Genomic DNA, 13,547 nt, shown 5'->3' with positions numbered 1-13,547 from the left:
TTTGTTGATGGACCTGGGAGTTGAGCTAGTATGGTAGTGGCCTGGGTCCAAAGTAATAGAAGTAGCACAAAAACATTTTTTTAGTGTAGGATTTTCCTTGCTCAAGCCTTCCTACTAGAATCGCCAGTGCTTGAAAGGAAAAGTGAATGAAAAACATCGGAATTGGAAAGTTTCCTATGGTACTACTTTTCATGAATTTGGTGCAAAGGAATGGAGCAAAGGAAAACTGTAGGATTTGTTCCTTTAGTGTCTCCTTGAAAGAAAAACCATAGGAATTCTAATTTCCACTTCTCCTCCTTTTCATATTTCTATTCATCAAGCGCAAGACTAAGAGATAGTAGCATAATAGCATTATAACCGTACATTTTCTTGTGGTTTGACTTAATCTCACCATGCTTTTTTGCATCCTGTGATCTTCCAATTGTTGTGAATCAAACACCCAGATTGGCAGAAATCTGTGTTTTTAAATTCTCTGTTTTTCACGTGCATTCCTATCCTAATCCTGTCTATTTCCTATCCCTGCATTGTTAGAATCCTCAAATTCAAACAAGCCCTTACTCAATTACTTCTATTACAGATATGTGTCAAAGAAAACCTTGTGTGGTTTGTCTTGCTCCTGCGGTGCTGTGTTCCACCCCAGCTCAGCTGCTCCAACGACGGAAGGGTTCACCACAGCAGGGATCCGCTCTCCAGACTGTCTTTCGCCGCCTCAGATCTTCTTCCCCGCCGCCAGCGGCCACGGCAACTGCATTACCATCATCAACTGAGCAGATGACCTTGAGGACTACACGGGTCCGCAAGAGAGGTCACACTCTTTCGTGTCTGCTTACGTTATGCATCGCTTAATATGATGACATGCTACATTATCGTCGTGTTCACCTATTAGACTCCAAGTCAGGTCCAAACTAGTGCTGAAACTTGAGTTTTTAAATGGTTGTGGGGTACATATTGGGGCAGCAATCAGTACTATCTGTCTACTATCTGATTAATCTCCGGTGTCTACTATGAGTTTCATGTTGGGTGCAAACAAACATTAAAGGAGCCATTATCTGTATTTTTTAACTAAAGCTATTATCTGCCTGCTATCATTGGTTTTGGGTCTGTCCACAGTTTGCTACCATCACTCTGGATTTGTGCATGCACTCCTTACATAATCTCACTATGTTTTATTCCTATGCATGCTAGTTATTGTACACAATGGAACTGATCATGTAGAGCAAAAGAGACGAGTCTTGCGTGTCAATAAAATTTCATGCAGACGTCATTCCATGGTAGGCGCAAAGGCAGCCCCCCTCCACCCATTTTGGATCATAATCAAGAGGAAGATAATTGTTCTGAGGGGGATTCATAAGGAGAAGACCACTCCTATTTACCCCATGAGGTCTTCTCTCTAAATTGGCATGCTGATGTTGGTAATATCATGCATATGGTGCCTTGCGTTGCTTACTTTATACATTAAAGATGTCATCTGCTTAGTTTAGACATGCTTTGTGTCAATGCCATATGTTTAGTTTCTTTCTCATATATGTGAATCATGCAATGCCATCTTGTCTAGCCAGGCATCATATATGTGAATTTTGCAATGCCACCCTGGTTAGCCAGTCATCTTATATGTGAATTATATCATGCCATCATTTTTTATTACGTGTTAAATTTGTCAACAATGTTAGTACATTCAATTACTCTTCCTGTGCATCAGCCATTCGGCACGGTCATGGAAAAATCTGGAGTGGAAACAAGGTCTTCAGAGCAGACAATGCTATCTGACGAAGAGCATGTCTTGCTGGTTACCGATAGCTCCTCGGAGGAGGATTCAGAGATAGATGACTAGTCATATCCCCCCCCCCCCCGAGGTGCATGCCCTAACTTGGCAGGGTTATGTTGCTCATATCGTGCGTATGGTATCTTGCATTGCTATGTCATTTGCTTAGTTTAGACATGCTTTCTGTGAATGCCACCTGTTTAGTGTCTAATTACCATATATGTGAATTATGCAATGCCATCTTGTTGCAAGACATTATATATGTGAATTATGCAATGTTATCTTGTTGCAAGGCACTATGTATGTGAATTATGCAATGCCATGCTGTTTAGGCAAGCGTCATATATGTGAATTATATCATGTCGTCCTTTTTTTGTATTTCTCATTGCTTTTGTCGACAATGTTTGTATATTCAACTGTAACGCCCTCGATGCGGCTACATCTCCCACGTGTCAAAGCACGACTTAGAGGCATAACCGCATTGAAAGCAATGTCGCAAGTGAGGTAATCTTCACACAACCCATGTAATACATAAGGGAAAGAGATACATAGTTGGCTTACAATCGCCACTTCACACAATTACATGAATAAAGCATTACATCAACCAGATGCAATCAAGGTCCGACTACGGAACCAAAATAAAAGAAGACTACCCCAAATGCTACACAGATCCCCGATCGACCCCAACTGGGCTCCACTACTATTCAACTAGAACGAAACAACACAAAGGATAAGATCTTCATCGAGCTCCTCCTTGAGCTTGGTTGCGTCACCTGTACGGTATCATCGGCACCTGCAAACTGGTTTTGGAAGTATCTGTGAGTCGCGGGGACTCAGCAATCTCACACCCTCGCGATCAAGACTATTTAAGCTTATGGGTAAGGTAAAGGTATGAGGTGGAGCTGCAGCAAGCGACTAGCATATTTGGTGGCTAACATACGCAAATGAGAGCGAGAAGAGAAGGCAAAAGCACGGTCGAACAACTATGATCAAGAAGTGATCCTAGAACAACCTACGTCAAGCATTACTCCAACACCGTGTTCACTTCCCAGACTCTGCCGAGAAGAGACCATCACGGCTACACATGCAGTTGATGTATTTTAATTAAGATCAACTCCAAGTTTTCTACAACCGGACATTAACAAATTGCCATCTGCCCATAACCGCGGGCGCGGCTTTCGAAAGTTCAAAACCCTGCAGGGGTGTCCCAACTTAGCCCATCACAAGATCTCATGGTCAAAGAAGGATATTCCTTCTCCCAAGACAATCCGATCAGGCTCGGCATCTCGGTTACAAGACAACCTCGACAATGGTAAAACAAGTCCAGCAACACCGCCCGAATGTGCCGACAAATCTCGATAGGAGCTGCACATATCTCATTCTTAGGGCACACTCTGATGAGCGCTCCATACAACTAAAACCAAACCTCGAGTTTCCCCGAGGGGGCGCTGCACAGGGCTCTAGTTTGGACCAACACTAAGAGGAGCACTGGCCCGGGGGGTTTAAAATAATGATGACCCTCAGGAGCGCGTCTCCCAAGGGAAAAGAGGCTAGGTGGCAAATGGTAAAACCAATGTTGGGCACTGCTGGAGGAGTTTTATTCAAGGAGAACTGTCAAGGGGTTCCCATTATAACCCAACCGTGTAAGGAACGCAAAATCCGGGAACATAACACCGATATGACAGAAACTAGGGCGGCAAGAGTGGAACAAAACACCAGGCATAAGGCCGAGCCTTCCACCCTTTACCAAGTATATAGATGCATTAATTAAATAAGAGATATTGTGATATCCCAACAAAATATCCATGTTCCAACAAGGAACAAACTCCAATCTTCACCTGCAACTAACAACGCTATAAGAGGGGCTGAGCAAAGCGGTAACATAGCCAAACAACGGTTTGCTAGGACAAGGTGGGTTAGAGGCTTGGCTTAACAAAATGGGAGGCATGATAAGCAAGTGGTAGGTATCGCAGCATAGGCATAGCAAAAGAGCGAGCATCTAGCAAGCAAAGATAAAGTGATTTTGAGGGTATGGTCATCTTGCCTGAAATCCCGCAAGGAAGAAGAACGAGTCCATGAAGAAGACAAACGGACATAGTCGAACGGGTCCTCACAAATGCGACGTTATCGGAACCAACCCGAAGAAGCAACACCGGAAAGAAGCACACAACATAGTAAACAACCAACACATGAACATGGCATGATATGCGGGATGCGGTATGCGGTGCATATGCATGATTTGGAAAGGAATGATTGAACCTGGCCTCAACTTCGAAAACCAAGAGTGCCACTGGAAAGGGGAGTTGATTTCGGTCGAAATCGATATAAAGATCACCGGAATCGGATGCACGGTTTGGAAATGGCAAGCAAAACAAATATGGCACCGGTCTACGATTAACAGCAAGTAGCCATCTAAATGCATCAAGTTAATTATGCTACAGCACTCAAACATGACAACAAAATACATGGCAGGGATCCACTCATGATGCTTGACAAAAGATGAACACTGAGCTACGGCTAATTCACTCAATAGCAGGTTCAAACAAGCATGGCAAAAGTGCAAAAGATAAGAGGTTACAAACTTAGAGGAAATAACACAAGTCAGGAATTTATCATCAGGAAGCAATCTTAAAAGCATGAAAAGTACATGCTACAGGAACATATCATGGCAAAGCAAGGCATGGAATGAAGCTACTCAAAGCATATAACAAAAGTCTCTTAGTGACCATGAGCCAAAAGGGATCAGAAAATACAATTGCAAGCATGTGAACATAGCAAAAACATAAACAGATTCAGACTTAGTGAAAAACTGGAGCATGGCAAAACTGATAACAAGTAGGCATGTTTACGAGCTCGATGCACTCACTACGAGGCATTGCATGACAATCTAAGCATACACCCAGCAAATAGACATGGCATAGAAGCTATACATGGAAAGAACAACAACATAGCATGCACGGATCAACAACAACAACAAGCTCGGCAAAATCGCTAAACATGTTAACAATCTGCCAGGAACATTTTATAGCAAAAATAGAGCTCGATTAACTCAAGCTAGGTGCTCCATAAATGCAAAAAAAAGACATGGATGGATAGAGCACCACAATATCTACAAAACATCCTTACTGATCATGCTCAAAAGAGGCACGGATCACTAGGAAACAACATGAACATATGGCATAAAAATAAGGACAGGGCAAGGACTTAGTGAAATTATAAGTCCCTAAAATCAGCATCATTAAGTAAGCTACTTTGGATGCTTGTGCTAGCCACTACAAATATCACAAAAATACATGGCATACACCTCTGTAAAGATGACATGGCATATAACAAAACACATGTAGAGCTCAGGATCATAGCATGCACACATTAATCATGGCAAAAATGACAAAAGTGCATTTGCTGAAACAGATCTGAAACTAACATCACATAGCCCTCTTCCAACAGCATTTCGGGCATCAAGATGAGCTCAAAAGAAGATGATGCAATGATATGAAATGATGTACTCGTCGAGACACACATTTTGATATGCTACACGCATGAATCGGAGCAACGGGTGATGAGTTATGGCATGATGAAGATTGCATAAAAATTAGGGTTCGGAGAGAAAAAGTCAACCCTCTCATTTTTGGATCAGGATCTGGCCGGGCGGTTACTGTAGCACGTACACGCCTCCCGGGGTTCGCCGGCCGGAGAAGAAGTGGGACGGCGCCAGTGTTGGAGAGGAGAAGCGGCCGGGCGGCGATGGGCGGAGGTAGGCGGCGGCGTGCGTCGCCGACGGCGAGCGGCGTCGGGCGAGGCGGTGGAAGGATGCCCGGCGGCGAGGCGGCGGAGCCGGCGAGCTCGTTGGTGGCGCCGGAGGTAGCCTGGGAGAGGAGGCCAGCGATGGTCGCGCGGCGGCGCCGACGAACGGACGACGGGGCGGCGGCTGGAGGCGGTGCGCAGGGAAGGCGCTTGGGCGGCGGCGCGGGATCCGGGCCCGGGCGGGCCGGATCTGGGTCCCCTTGGGCCCGCGGTGAGAGGAGAGAGAGGGCGGTGAGGTGGCGGTGCCGTATTCGCTGAGGAGGGTGGCGCGGACATGTCCGGCGGCGCGGGGGTTTTTGTCCAGGCGCGAGGTAGAGGAAGCCTAGGGTTTGGACTGCGCGAAAATTCGGGGAGAGCCACATATTTATAGGTAGAGGGATCTAGGAGAGTCCAAATGAGGTGCGGTTTTCGGCCACACGGTCGTGATCAAATGACCGAGACGATGGAGGGGTTTTAGGTGGGTTTTGGTCCACTTTGGAGGGGTGTTGGGCTGCAACACGGTCCCTCGGTTAACCGTTGGAGTATCAAACGAAGTCCAAATGGTACGAAACTTGACAGGTGGTCTACCGGTAGTAAAACTAGGCCGCATGGCAAGTCTCGGTCCAATCCGGAAACGTTTAACACCCACACATGAAAAGAGGTAGAAAGGGACATCGGGTGACATAGGAGCGCCGGATTGCAAAATGGACAATGGGGAAAATGCTCGGATGCATGAGACGAACATGTATGCAAATGCGATGCACATGAAGACATGATATGAGATGCATGACATGCAAGCAATGACAAGGCAACAACAGAGAATAACTGGAAGACACCTGGCACATCGGTCTCGGGGCGTTACAACACTCCACCACTACGAGAGGATCTCGTCCCGAGATCTAGAATGACACCGGAGGGAAAACGGAAGAGAAAGAGAAGAGGTAAAACTAAGTTGCTTCTTGACAATTGAGTGAAACAAAAGATCCTTGAAAAGTTAAACCATTTCGAGGAAAGGATACAACAGAGATGAACGAAGTTGAAAACACTCCGTTAGAAAAGAGGAACAAGGAAGAACAACTTCGGGCAGCACTCCGATTGAAAAGAAAAGGAATTGAATAAAAACTTGGTAAGATGAGATGATACTTGATGAAATCACAACATACTGCCTCCGGAACTATAGAATGAATGGAACAAGGGGTAAGAAAGATCTCAGACAGCACTCCGGTTGAAAAGAGATGCAAGGCTTGATAAGGCAAAAAGAACTTGAGCAAAAGGGCACAACACTCCGGTTAAATGGATAGGCATGAAAAGAACATGATCTTGACAAAACAAGAATATGGGTTGAAGAGAGCAACATCACAATGCCTCCGGAAGAAAGAATAGAAGATAGATAATTGAAATAAAAGAATAGAGAAGAAAATGCCAACTTCTGCCACAAAAGAGCCTGTAAAAATCATCCTTAGGAGAAGGGTCGAACGGAGTTGTTGGAAAAACCAACAACGAAAAAGAGTAAGCTTGTAGTGGGCTTATGGAGAACATCTCAAAACTGAGTTGAAATTCTGCCACTGACGGAAACGACAGATTGGATTGATATGACAAGGAGACGAGAAAAAAACTATTTCACCGGGAGGATAGATGAAGAACATGGGTCATTTATGAGCACCATTAATAGCAACAGTCCTTAGGAAAGGCTTTAGGTGAAACATGACACAAGATAACTCCAACGAAGAGGTAGATGGATTTAAAATATCTCATTCTTAACAACATGTGAATCATGAAACATGAACTCACATTATCAAGAATGACATAATACTACCTCCAGTAATATGATAGAAAGAATTGCACTCCGGATTACACGAAGAAGAATACTTGAGCTCCTTAGAAAAGAATGTTGATGAACACTTCGAGAAGGAAATTAAATCCTTGATGAAACCATCATGTAGAACCTTCATGAAGAACTCCGGTAACAAAAGGATAACGAGAAGAAAGAGAAGTTGAAAACACAAGGTGAATCCTTGTAACGATTTAGATGAATCCCCGTGGTGAAATAATTGAAAAAGGTTGGAACTCCGGGAAAAAGAGAAGATGAAACAATTGAAATCAGGAATTTGATGAGCCTCCGGAGTAGGTAATTGAGTTCACTCGTTGAAACTAGAATAAGAATTACATTATGCTTATCCTTCGCCAATTAAATTGATGACAATCAACGGATTTGACATATTACTTATTCTCGTAGAAAAGATTAAGAGAGATATAACATAAACTTGAGAATGTCTTCCACGAACCACCGTTAGGATTGAAAATGAACGAAGTAAAGGGATGAATCACCGGATAAGAATTAGCAAATGAACGAAGATACATGAGAGAATTTAGATGCAAGTGAACGAAGAGATCCCGAGCTGATTAGAGGATACTTGCACGATACACCGGTAAGATTTGGAGAACGAGAAGCTGAAAGCTGGAATGAATAATACTGAAATGATGTCCTTCAGAGAATCAAACTGAAAATACTCTTGAATTGCTCCGGAAGGGTGAAAAGGATACTGACAATCGAAAACAATTATGAGAGGATGGCAACAAGCTAGCACCATGAATCTTGAAGAGAATGGAGCAAGATTAAAGAGAAACTCTTCTTCAGTCTTCAAAATTCGAGAAAGATGACGAGAAACACCACCATGAATTGTTGAGATACTCCGGAAAGAAATTAGAAAGGTTGGACCAACGATGAAAATAATTTGAGAGATCTTAGAGGAAGACATATGACTGATGGCAAATCATACTTATGTCATACTTTTGAAATGAATTTGAGAATAACTCCGGTAGAATTAGAAGAGTCAGGTAAGATCCTAGGAAAAGACCTGTGGGTTAGGTCCCACTCAAAGAAACACCGTTGTAATGATCTTGAAGAGAGATTACGCCGGTTGAATTAAGTGGCTTGAATGAGATAACAACCTCGAAAAGAACTTGAATGGATCTTGAATGACAAGACGAGTCTTCTGAGATATCTTTAAGGCACCGGAACAATAGAATAGCGAGAAGTGGATGATTATGAGGTGCACCGGTATGAGAAGGAATCTGAAACGAGGAAAAAGATATGATCGACAAAACTTGACTTGAATCCACGAGAGAAGAAAGAGAACGAAGCATGATGAACTAGGATCTCCATTAGAATCTTCCTAAGAATCACCGGGTAAGAACATTGAAAGAAAAGAATGAAGGGACTTCACATGAATAAAACCGATACTTGAATAAGAAATCTTAGTCCTCAAAGAAAAAGGGTGGGAGGGCGGGAAAACAAAGGCAAGCTTGGGGCGGATGAAATGAACACCGTTGAAAAGAACTAATAATTGATCTTGCGGATGTCGAGAATGAACGGATCCACTTGACGAGAAACGCGCCGGTTGAAAAGGATTGACATGACAATCTCGATTATTAGGACGGATTAGTATTCACATCGGAGTATGAGAACACCGTTTAGGAAAGTTTTGGAATCAACACATGAAATTGAAGCAACTCGAATACCACCACTCAAAACAAAATCAAGGATTGGCTTGCAGAATAAGCCGGAACAAACATATGATAGAGATTTCGTCCGAAGTTTTCATGGTGGGGCCTACACGGGCTCGATCGTACAGCACCATCATGTACAAGGCAGTGCACATGACATACGAAGCATCCCCGAGTCAGCATAGTCAAGGACTCTTTAAGACACAACGAGACCACTGTAAAACCAACCGTGGATAGGCGGACCACTAGACGTCGAACCCCAATTTCATATCATACCTCTGTCGGAAAGATATCCTAAGAGCTACTTGAATTCCCACTTATAAACTTCCGAAACTTTCCGGTTATGCAATCAGGTGTTGGGGATACATGGGAAGCATAATATCTCACCCAAAACTAACAAATCCTACATCCAGTTGTATCCATCCTTCAACACATAACCAAGAAACATTCGGAAATCGTTTACCTCAACCTTCGAAAAGCATCCGTTATACAAGTTATGGCAATACTCCCGAACTCCTGCCCCAGTACTGGGTGGCGTCGAGGTTATCTCACCAACAACTACATAAAAGAGATTTTCGATGTCGGCGAAACTCAGGTATTGCAAAGCTTCAACGATAAAATTGTGACGACAACACCTCGGAGCTCAACTCCCTAGGACACTGCCACAACCCCTAAATGTCAGGAGGCACCAAGAACAATGTTCTCGTCACAAAACCATCGGAACGATTCCAAGATACCTGCGTGATCCTAAAAAAAATTTAGTGAAATTTGAGAAGAGAAGAGTCAAAACTCTACGTCGGGAGGCCTCACCAGAGCGACGAAGGGACTGAGGAGTAAAAAAGAAGTCCTACTCTCCGATATATATAATTCCTAAATGACTCAAAACATTTTTCTAGACTCAACAACGCCAGCGATTCGATCAAGAAAGGGGCTCCTAAGGTCGGGGAAGGCTTTGATACCAACTTGTAACGCCCTCGATGCGGCTATATCTCCCACGTGTCGAAGCACGACTTAGAGGCATAACCGCATTGAAAGCAATGTCGCAAGTGAGGTAATCTCCACACAACCCATGTAATACATAAGAGAAAGAGATACATAGTTGGCTTACAGTCGCCACTTCACACAATTACATGAATAAAGCATTACATCAACCAGATACAATCAAGGTCCGACTACAGAACCAAAATAAAAGAAGACTACCCCAAATGCTGCACAGATCCCCGATCGACCCCAACTGGGCTCCACTACTGATCAACTAGAACAAAACAACACAAAGGATAAGATCTTCATCGAGCTCCTCCTTGAGCTTGGTTGCGTCACCTGTACGGTATCATCGACACCTACAAACTGGTTTTGGAAGTATCTATGAGTCACGGGGACTCAGCAATCTCACACCCTCGCGATCAAGACTATTTAAGCTTATGGGTAAGGTAAAGGTATGAGGTGGAGCTGCAGCAAGCGACTAGCATATCTGGTGGCTAACATACGCAAATGAGAGCGAGAAGAGAAGGCAAAAGCACGGTCGAACAACTATGATAAAGAAGTGATCCTAGAACAACCTACGTCAAGCATTACTCCAACACCGTATTCACTTCCCGGACTCCGCTGAGAAGAGACTATCACGACTACACACGCAGTTGATGTATTTTAATTAAGATCAACTTTAGGTTTTCTACAACCGGACATTAACAAATTCCCATCTGCCCATAACCGCGGGCACGGCTTTCGAAAGTTCAAAACCCTTCAGGGGTGTCCCAACTTAGCCCATCACAAGCTCTCACGGTCAACGAAGGATATTCCTGCTCCCAAGACAATCCGATCAGGCTCGGCATCCCGGTTACAAGACATCCTCGACAATGGTAAAACAAGTCCAGCAACACCGCCCGAATGTGCCGACAAATCTCGATAGGAGCTGCACATATCTCGTTCTCAGGGCACACTCAGATGAGCGCTCCATACAACTAAAACCAAACCTCGAGTTTCCCCGAGGGGGCGCTGCATAGGGCTCTAGTTTGGACCAACACTCAGAGGAGCACTGGCCCGGGGGGGTTAAAATAATGATGACCCTCGGGAGCGCGACTCCCAAGGGAAAAGAGGCTAGGTGGCGAACGGTAAAACCAATGTTGAGCATTGCTAGAGGAGTTTTATTCAAGGCGAACTGTCAAGGGGTTCCCCTTATAACCCAACCGTGGAAGGAACGCAAAATCCGGGAACATAACACCGATATGACGGAAACTAGGGCGGCAAGAGTGGAACAAAACACCAGGCATAAGGCCGAGCCATCCACCCTTTACCAAGTATATAGATGCATTAATTAAATAAGAGATATTGCGATATATCCCAACAAAATATCCATGTTCCAACAAGGAACAAACTCCAATCTTCACCTGCAACTAACAACGCTATAAGAGGGGCTGAGCAAAGCGGTAACATAGCCAAACAACGGTTTGCTAGGACAAGGTGGGTTAGAGGCTTGGCTTAACAAAATGGGAGGCATGATAATAAAGTGGTAGGTATCCCGGCATAAGCATAGCAAAAGAGCGAGCATCTAGCAAGCAAAGATAGAAGTGATTTCGAGGGTATGGTCATCTTGCCTGAAATCCCGCAAGAAGAACGAGTCCATGAAGAAGACACACGGACGTAGTCGAACGGGTCCTCACAAACACGATGTTATCGGAACCAAACCGAAGAAGCAACACCGGAAAGAACCAAACAACATAATAAACAACCATCACATGAACATGGCATGATATGTGGGATGCGGTAGGCGGTGCATATGCATGATTTGGAAAGGAATGATTGAACCTGGCCTCAACTTGGAAAACCAAGAGTGCCACTGGAAAGGGGAGTTGATTTCGGTCGAAATCGATATAAAGATCACCGGAATCGGATGCACGGTTTGGAAATGGCAAGCAAAACAAATATGGCACCGGTCTATGATTAACAGCAAGTAGCCATCTAAATGCATCATGTTAAATATGCTACAGCACTCCAACATCACAACAAAATACATGGCAGGGATCCACTCATGATTCTTGACAAAAGATGAACACTGAGCTACGGCTAATTCACTTAATAGCAGGTTCAAACAAGCATGGCAAAAGTGCAAAAGATAACAGGTTACAGACTTAGAGGAAATAACACAAGTCAGGAATTTATCATCAGGAAGCAATCTTAAGAGCATGAAAACTACATGCTACAGGAACATATCATGGCAAAGCAAGGCATGGAATGATGCTACTCAAAGCATATAACAAAAGTCCCTTAGTGACCATGAGCCAAAAGGGATCAGAAAATACAATTGCAAGCATGTGAACATAGCAAAAACATAAACAGATTCAGACTTAGTGAAAAACTGGAGCATGGCAAAACTGATAACAAGTAGGCATGTTTACGAGCTCGATGCACTCACTACGAGGCATTGCATGACAATCTAAGCATACACCCAGAAAATAGACATGGCATAGAAGCTATACATGGCAAAAACAACAACATAGCATGCACGGATCAAGAACAACAAGCTCGGCAAAATCGCTAAACATGTTAACAATCTGCAAGGAACATTTTATAGCAAAACTAGAGCTCGATTGACTCAAGCTAAGGTGCTCCATAAATGCAAACAAAGACATGGATGGATAGAGCACCACAATATCTACAAAACATCCTTACTGATCATGCTCAAAAGAGGCATGGATCACTAGGAAACAACATGAACATATGGCATAAAAATAAGGACAGGGCAAGGGCTTAGTGAAATTCTAAGTCCCTGAAATCAGCATCATTGAGTAAGCTACTTTGCATGCTTGTGCTAGTCACCACAAAGATCACAAAAATACATGGCATACACCCCTGTAAAGATGGCATGGCATCTACAAAACACAATGTAGAGCTCAGGATCATAGCATGCACACATTAATCATGGCAAAAATGACAAAAGTGCATTTGCTGAAACAGATCTGAAAATCATCAATAGCCTCTTCCAACAGCATTTCGGCATCAAAGATGAGCTCAAATGAAAAAATTATGCAATGATATGATAATGAGTGTTACTCGTCGAGACGGGACATTTTGATATGCTACACGCACGAATCGGAGCCACGGTGCGAAGTTATGATGCATGAAAATGCATAAAATACTGGGATAGGACTTGGGAAATACACACCGCGGAAAAGTCAATCCGGGCGAGGGTACGGACGAGCCGAGACGGGAGGAAGGAGAGCGGTGATCGGGCGTCGAGCCGACGGGTCTGGCGCGGATCGGCAAGGCGGGGCGATCCCGCGGGGGCGGGCCAGGGCGGGGGGCGCGCGCGGCGTGCGTCGCCGGTGGCGAGCGCAGCGGGCGAGGCGGCGGCAGGACGCCGGGCGGCAAGGCGGCAGAGCCGGCGAGCTTGTCGGTGGCAGCGGAGCTAGCCTGGTAGAGGAGGACGGCGATGGTGGCGCGGCGGCGCCGGCGAACGGACGGCGGGGCGGCGGCTGGAGGCGGTGCGTAGGGAAGG

The sequence above is a fragment of the Triticum aestivum genome, chromosome 1A, assembly GCF_018294505.1.
Source record: "Triticum aestivum cultivar Chinese Spring chromosome 1A, IWGSC CS RefSeq v2.1, whole genome shotgun sequence".
Lineage (NCBI taxonomy): Eukaryota > Viridiplantae > Streptophyta > Magnoliopsida > Poales > Poaceae > Triticum > Triticum aestivum.
Note: the sequence above shows the minus strand (reverse complement) of the source record.